The sequence below is a fragment of the Sapajus apella genome, unplaced genomic scaffold, assembly GCF_009761245.1.
Source record: "Sapajus apella isolate SASKATOON/1434 unplaced genomic scaffold, GSC_monkey_1.0 scaffold25, whole genome shotgun sequence".
NCBI lineage: Eukaryota > Metazoa > Chordata > Mammalia > Primates > Cebidae > Sapajus > Sapajus apella.
Window position 1 is genome coordinate 10,950,144 of NW_022436965.1, and position 7,911 is coordinate 10,958,054.

At 52.5% G+C, this 7,911-nt stretch overlaps 1 protein-coding gene across 2 annotated transcripts in view; it reads right to left on the bottom strand.

Annotated features, from left to right (window-relative positions):
- The window catches only part of FAM163A (family with sequence similarity 163 member A), a 68,910-nt gene extending 61,647 nt beyond the window's left edge, over window positions 1-7,263 (bottom strand). Inside the window, exon 1 of one of the 2 annotated variants that reach the window (XM_032291269.1) lies at window positions 7,117-7,263. The gene's annotated coding sequence lies outside the window, so the exon portion shown is untranslated. The remainder of the gene's footprint in view (window positions 1-7,116) is intronic. The other variant, XM_032291268.1, reaches the window with a different exon arrangement.
- Between the last annotated feature and the right edge of the window lie 648 nt (window positions 7,264-7,911).

Sequence of the window (7,911 nt, forward strand, 5' to 3'; positions counted from 1 at the left end):
TCTCTGCTCATTCCAGGAATATCCTTTCTATCTCCCAAACTCTCCTCATCTCCTTAGCTCCTACTCATTCTTCAGGTTTTAGCTCAATCATCACTTCCTCAGGATGACTTCCAGCTCCTTCCTGAATAGCCCCAGGCCTCCTAATAAACACTCTTAGAATACCAAGCACCTTGACTTTATAGCTTTTATCACAGTGTTACTTTATATTCGTTTTGTGACAAATTTGTTTCCCCTGAATGACTTCAAGCTTCATGAGGCTGGGGATTTTGACTGTCTCCTATTCCCCTGCCTCCAACATTGTCTGTCCGGTGACATTCAGTAAACATCTGCTGGCATCTTAACAATGCAATCCTCACTCTCAGCCCAGCCCCCTCTAGCTTCTGGCTTCACTACTCACTGATAATGTCACTGATAAGTCATCAACAACCTTCCGACTGCCAAAACTATGCTTCTGTGGAGCCCTGGTGCTCTACCAGCTGGACGGAGGGTTTCCTGCATTAGAATAGAATCTTGGTAGTCATTCTCCAACTCATAGACAACTAATGAGCTGAGAGAATATTCTCAATGTAAAGCTTTTGTCTCATAGTTTTCTTAACACTTGTTACCTGTGCTCTCTGATTTAACACACTGAGCTCTCTGATTTAGCTCAAAATTATATTTTCAGGTATTCTAATATATGAAAAATTCATGGTATTCTCCAAAGAGCTCCATGGTTTCAATGGGTTTTATGACATTTATAAACATTATAAACATTTTTGAGACCCACTGGCCAAATCCAAGGAATTTGTTTTTAGTCTTTTGATTTGTTTTCTTGGTGGTATCTGCTACTTATCATGCTGTGTATTCATTATAGCCACCACTAGTTATTAGGCACATACTATGTTCTCCCGCAGCCCCTTGTCCCTGCTTTTATGATGCCATTTACTACCTTCTTCTGTGATCTCTTCCAGGTATTGTGGGTTCCTGGAAGTTATAGAGACCACGCTTTTCCTTCTCCATCTTTCTCTGTAATCATCCCTCCTCTGGGCTGGTCACAAAGATCATGTTTGTGGAATGCAGGAGTACATGAATGAGTGAATAAACAAACAAATAAAATGCTGAGACCAAACTTGAATCCTCACCACCAGTGCTCTCACTCCGGTGTTCTGCTGCCTTCCCACTGAAATAGTCATAGTGACACAGTAGCTGGAGATTTAAATACAACAGAAATGTTGATTTCACATGTCTGTTTCAATACCTGTTGATTTTACCACGCACATGAAAAATCATAGTTGACTATTTTATGGGGATATAAACGTTTCATTCTACAAGTAATTAAAAACGCCACGTATTATGTCTGTGGCAGAAGTTGGGTAAATGAGGAATTACTACAGCTTTTTTTTTTGAGACAGAGTCTCACTCTGTTGCCCACGCTGGAGTGCAGTGGCAGGATCTCAGCTCACTGCAACCTCTGCCCCCGGGTTCAAGTGATTCTCCTGCCTCGGCCTCCTGTGTAGCTGGGATTATAGGTGGCTGCCACTGTGTCTGGCTAATTTTTGGATTTTTAGTAGAGACGGAGTTTCAACATCTTGGCCATGCTGGTCTTGAACTCCTGACCTCGTGATTCACCCGCCTCGGTCTCCCAAAGTGTTGCGATCACAGGCGTGAGCCACCACACCCGGCCAAACCCCAGAAGGCTTTTTAAAACACCCTGGAACCCTGTGTCTTTGACCAAGCTGTTCTCTGAGTTCTGCCCTTTCTCCTGAGCTCGTGTATCAAAATCACTGCTTTATCTTCAAGGCCCGGTTCAAAAATCACCTTCCCCAAGATGGACTTGATAATTTATCAGAATTCCTTGCACCAGTCTCTGCTTCACGTTAGCCCTGTGCACCTGACGGCATGTCACTTGCCCCTCTACTTAGTGTTTGCTTCTTTAGCTGGCAGAGTCCTGCAGGTGATGTGAATATTCCTCTCCCGCACTGCCTGTGGGCAGCCTGAGCCTGGGGACCATGCATTGCTCGTCCTTCTGTATTCTCGGGCCTCTGACAACAGACATTTTTGAATTCGATGTGGTTAGACTGGCCCCCCCACTACTCATATGCTATGTAAACATCTTATTTATTTATTTTTTTTGGTGTAAGGTGAATTTTTTTTTTTTTAACCAGTAGGGCTCTCTGACTTGACCTCTCCTTGCTGGCTTCTGGCAGCCCTAACTGAGAACCCAGCCCAGCTCCTTGCTCCCACCACTGTGGGCAACAGCAGCGCAAGAAAAAGCAGCTGCCTTGTGTGCTCCAGAATTTATTTGGGGAAAATTAGAGCTGCTTCTTTTTGAAGTGGAAACAGAGTCAGAGGTGAACCCTGGCTAATGAGAAGGAGGAGGTTTGCAATGAATGAGGCTCTCAGCTCTTAGGCTGTTTTTTTTCCAAACAACAGACAGACTCCCAGCACAGACTTCGGGCTTAGGGGCCACTCCGCTGACCTTTCTCCTTGCGTGCAGACACAGGGCCTCACAAGCTCATCTTCACAGCCTTCCACACCACTGGTGTCTGCACCAAAGCAATGACAAGCCCTCCTCCTCCTCCTCCACCTTTCCCTGGGGAACATCACATGTACAGTCTACTCAGCCCAGCCCTAATGCATACACAGAAGTGGAAATAAGAGAAATGGAAATCCAGACCCAGACGCTGACTGCTTTGTTTCGGAACTGTGCCCTGCACAAATCTATCCATACTGCAGAAATTTCAACTCATCCATCAAAGCATGTAATGCTCAGTCGCATGCTGTTAAAACCCAAACGCGGGTCTGTAAGCACCCACGTGACGCAGTTGTGCCTGTGTTGCAGCTTACTGCATAAAGAATGGAAACGTCAGTGAAGGGGGAGAAGAAAGACATGCTGCTTGACAGAAAAGAGCCTGGGTGCTCACACATACCTGAGATAAAGACATGCAATGACACAGTGTGGGCTTAGCAGAGTGCCTGAAACATGGAAAGCTCTCGGTGAAGGCTTTCCACCTAACGCTGCTGGAGGACCCATCTTTGTGGCTGGAAGCAAGCCCTTCTTCCATTGCTTCTGTTTTTCAACAGCCTGTCCCATCACCCACCCCCAAAAGAAAAGCAGCATCCAATACCGCCACCATCCCCTTTGTGTAAACATCGGCTTCCAGGCTGAGTGATCAGCAGAGGGGAGTTCTTGAAAGTAGGGGAAACTGAGCCAGGCATCTGTGCTGATAGAAATTGCTCAAAGGGGCATGTAGGACACTCTGATTGATGCAGTGACAACTGTGCCAGTATTCTTCCTTCTTTCTCTGGGGCAAAACAGCTCTAGACCCTAGGATAATTTCAAGCCTTTTTTTTTTTTTCAAGCATCTCTCTCTTCTCCTTTTTGAGGTCCAAATGCAACACCAGCAATAGACCTCCTACATATCTTCTGCCCTCTCTAATGTCCAGTCACAGTGTTCCCCTTGCTCCTTTGCCCAATGCTATCCAGTTGCTGACACTTTATCTTGTACAAGGGAACATTAGGGCAATAGAGAGAGGGGTGGCTTCTATTTCTGCATATTGTTTTCAGGGCTGGATGATCATAACTTGCCTACCCGGCTCAGAGAGCCTGCTGTCCAAAGACACCTCTCCCCAGCTTTCCAAGTACAACTCTGCATATTTCAAAGGATTTCTGCATGGCCCAGATACTATGGGCACTGTGCACTCTCACAGACCTTTGGCTTTTAATCCAAAGGGAACCTCTCAAGCAACCTGAAGGGGGTGGGGTGTGTCACCCCACACTGTTGGCTGGAGAAGTGTTTGAGAGAACATATCAGGCATAGGATGGATAAAGAGGATTTTAAAATAGTTAACGTATTCCCATGGTTTAGAATTCAAAAGTGCAAAAGGGTTTATAGGCCACTTTTCCTGGAGGCGACAGGTAGTATTAGGTTTTATGTCTATAGTTAAACACAGACAAGCAAACATCCTACCATTCTCCTTCCTCTTGTATAACACGAGCAGCAGCATATTATAAACACTCTAGAATGTTGTTTTTTTCCACTTAGCCATACGTCTTGGAAATCATTCCCTATCAGTTATATAGCAAACTTACTCATTCTCTTTCTACGAATGAATAGGATACTATTTGACTATCTGGAAGTACCATGAGACGTTTAACAAGTACCCCTTGGGTAAGCGTGTAAGTTGTTCTTTCACAGCTCAAATGGTGCTCTAATGGACATATATCTTTGTGCCCATATGCAAGGATAGCAGCAAGTTCAATTCCTAGAAACGGAATCACTGGGTCAGACAGCATGGACATTTACGATTTTGACAAGTGTTTCTAAAAATACCCTCCAAGGAAGTTGTACCAATTTACTCTCCCACCAGCAATATATGGAAGTCCCTGCTTTTCTACAACCACATCAACAGTTTATCCATGTCTTTGATGTTTGCCAGTTGAAAGATTTGTACTTTACATATTAAAGAAATTAGTCCTCTGTGTAGGACTTAAACCTTTGAGTCCTGGAGGGAAGGAAGAACATCTCGTTTACCAGGCCAGCGCTTTCCGAAGTTTAGAGTCTGATGGGGCTGTACATATCTCTTGGATCTATAAGCAAGAGTCTTTATTCATGGCGATTCTGCATTTCCACCTACCACATGTGTGTCTGTTCTTAATGGAAAGAGAGTGGCCCTGGGGAAGGGCCAGTGACTTTGGAACAGAGAGCCCTGGGTTTCATGCACGGCTCCGCCACTGAGTAGCTTTCTGATCATGGCAAATCATTTACCCTGCCCCCAAACCCGGTTTCCTCACATGAAAAATGGGGATAATAATAGTAATTTTACAAAACCTTATGTCTGGCACATAGCAGGTATTTAATAAGTGGGAGCAACTTTCATTAATGTTAATAATCACTAGGCCAGATTCTAAACCCTGGGGAGCTTTCATAATGGACAGACTCTGGAATGGCCCTACCAGAGCCAAATGACTCCCAGAAGATTCCCAGCTCCTCCTCTCATCCACCTTAGCCTTCTAAAGTTTGCAGGAGATCAGGAAAACCCCGGCAGAGGCCTCTGGGTGAGGGCTGGACTGTGCTCCAGCCAGGGTCCCCTGCTGCCAGCTGATGTTTGTACTCAGACTGAGGCATTCCCTGAACTAAGCCGGACTCATCCAATTACAACCGGCAAGCTAGAGAAAAAATAGAGATCCTTGGGCCAAACGGGACCTGCTCTCACCCGCACGAGTCCATCTCGCCTTGCCTTTCCAGAACAGTATGCATGATGAGGTCACTGAATACAGATCACTAGCCCTGGCAGGAATGCTAGTCCTGCCCACAACTCAGGTTTCTATCCAGGCCTGTGGCCCTCCCACCTGCCACTCAAAAGGACTTCACAGGCTTTTCCCACACAGGTACGGCCCTATCTCCTGCACCCCCAGGATGGTGGAAATAACAGCTGTGCTCCTCCTGAGAGCAGGAACCTGTGAGGAGGGGCCGCTGCTGATCTGCCTGATGCCCCCCCAGAACCCTCCGAGAGCCACACATTACTTCCCCTCTGGACGCCAACATGCCCCTGTACCTGCTGGTTTCGATCCTCTCAGGCATGGGAGCTGGAACCTCCCTAGAGAACTGGCTGAGAAATTCCGTTTTTCAGAACATATACCTTTACTCTTCCTTCCCCTGGGTCCGCCTCTTTCAGGGTCTGAATGTCTGTTCCATCCAAGTATCTCATTAGGGCAGAAGGAAAGCTGCCTTTCCCCTCGGGACACTCCAGACCCTAGGGAACCTTAGGCAAAGCGAATTTGCCGGATTGAAGTCCGCGGTCATTGTTTGTCTCCCACACGGCATCAAACATGTGTCTGGCTCGGCGGCTGGAGGACCAAGCGGGGCACAGACGCAACTGTGCAGACGTCAGCCCTGCTGGCCACGCTGCGGCCCCCTTAGAATCTCGGGATCGGGCCCCCTGGGCGGCCTAGGGGAGGGTCCAGGCTGGGGAAAGGACAGGAGGAAGTGCCTGCAGGCCTCTGCCTGCAGGTTGGATGCTGCCTCCGTCAGGTCAAACTTGCCAGGACGAGCAAACTTCCAGGGGCCCACAATTCCACCCAAAGAAAAGGAACCGCCACACCAGTGTGACAGGCAAACTTGGCTGGCATGTGTCACCCAAAGGGCGCTGACCGATGGAACAGATCTGCACCCCCGCCGTCCCTCGCGGCCCTCGGAGCCGCAGAGAACCAGGACGCCACCCACCCAGGACCCCGGCGTGCCGCGCTCGGCCTCCACCCGCCCCACCCCGGCCAGGCCAGGCAGCAGGGCCCCCGCAGCGGAATGCGGGCCTCGTCCGGACGCTGCCTTCTGCTCGCCGCTCTGCTCTCTGCTTGACTAGGCCCTCCTCCCGGCCGCGGAGCGGGGGCTTCGGTGTGGCCGGCGCCTCGAGCATGCAGGACCCTCCGGAATCCTGGTGCGGCCGCCAGCTCTGTGGCCTTGGGAGCAAGCGGACCACGGCCCCACCGGCAAGTCTGGCTTCTCCCGGCCACCCCAGCTATCCCGGCCCCAGACTTGCTGGCCGAGACGCCGGTTCCCACAGGCCCTTGCTGCCGACCCCGCGCCGCGAAGGCACATCGCCCTCTTTATTTTGTAAAACTTAGGAAAAATCACCAGCAAACCGAGCCCCAGGAGCAAGGCTGCCCAGAGTCCCCGACACGAACCCGGACGCACAAATCGACGGCGGCGGCGGATTGGCCCAGCAGCCCCCGCCCGCCGGGCCCCAACCCTCCCGGGTCCTCTGTCCCGGCCCCCGCGCCCCGGCGTCCCGCGCCTCATGCTCCGGGTGGCGGCGGGCTCGAGGTGGTGCAGCAGCAGCAGCAGCAGCAGCGGCGTCCGCATGAGGTCCGGCCCGGCCGAAGGTGCCGAGAAGCCGGTGGGTGCAGACACGCTGAGTAGAGCGCCTTCGGCACCGCCCCGGGGCAGGGACCCGGCGAGTCCAGCCCCAACCTGCGGCCTGGCCACGAAACCAGAGATACCCCCGAGCCGCCGCGGCCCTCGGAGCTAGAGGCCGGTGGCGCGGAGAGGGAGAGCCGGGAGCCGACCCAGACCCAGTCGGGAACTGCTACTCTCGAGGCGGCGGGGTGGGCAGAGGGAGGCAGCGGGACGCGCTTACCCGAATGTAGAGGCGCCCTCGAAAGTACGCGGTGGCCGGACACAATCCCCGCGCGGAGCCCGTGCCCCGCGGCTCCTCCGCCCGCCCGCGCCCCGCCCCTCCGCTCGCTCCTCTGCGCGTTGGAGGCTCCGACCCGTTACCGCGCTGAGCAGCTCCGCTTGGGCAGCGACTCCCGCGTTCGGCTCCCACGGGGTCGGCGCGCGTCCTTCCCGGCGCCAGCGGCTGGGGCGGCACACGTGAGGCTCCGCGGCCTTCCCGGTGCTCCGAGGACTGCCCAGCTCCGGGAGTGGAGCCTCATCGCCCCTCCAGGTGGCCGGGGCTGGGGGCAGGTACCGCGCGACCTGATTGGCGCTGGCCGGAGTCCGGGGAGAATCCCCCGCCAGAGAGGCTGATGCACGCGGGCCGAGGGAAGAGACTCAGTGAGACAGCGCAGCGGGCGCCTTCCAAAGACCCCTCCTCAGCCCCGCCGCCTTTTTGCCTGAGAAATGGACACTCGGGAGTTGGGCGCCCTGGGAACGCCTCAGTACAGAGGACTTTGCGCGCTACAGATCGGGCCCAGCACGGAAAATTCGGAGAGCAAGAGAATCTTAGGGGCCAGGGTGTGTCGCTGTCCACTGGAAAGGCACTGCCTCGAGAGCCTCCCGAAGGGCTCCTCTGCGTTCCTATTTCCGGCCCGCACTGTGCCCTGGAGATCCAGGGACACCTGGATGTCCCCGCCGCTGAAGGGTACCCCGGCCTTGTGATGGGGCGGGATCGGAGTCAGGGTGTCCTTGGAGCTGTGGCGGTGAGGTCTGG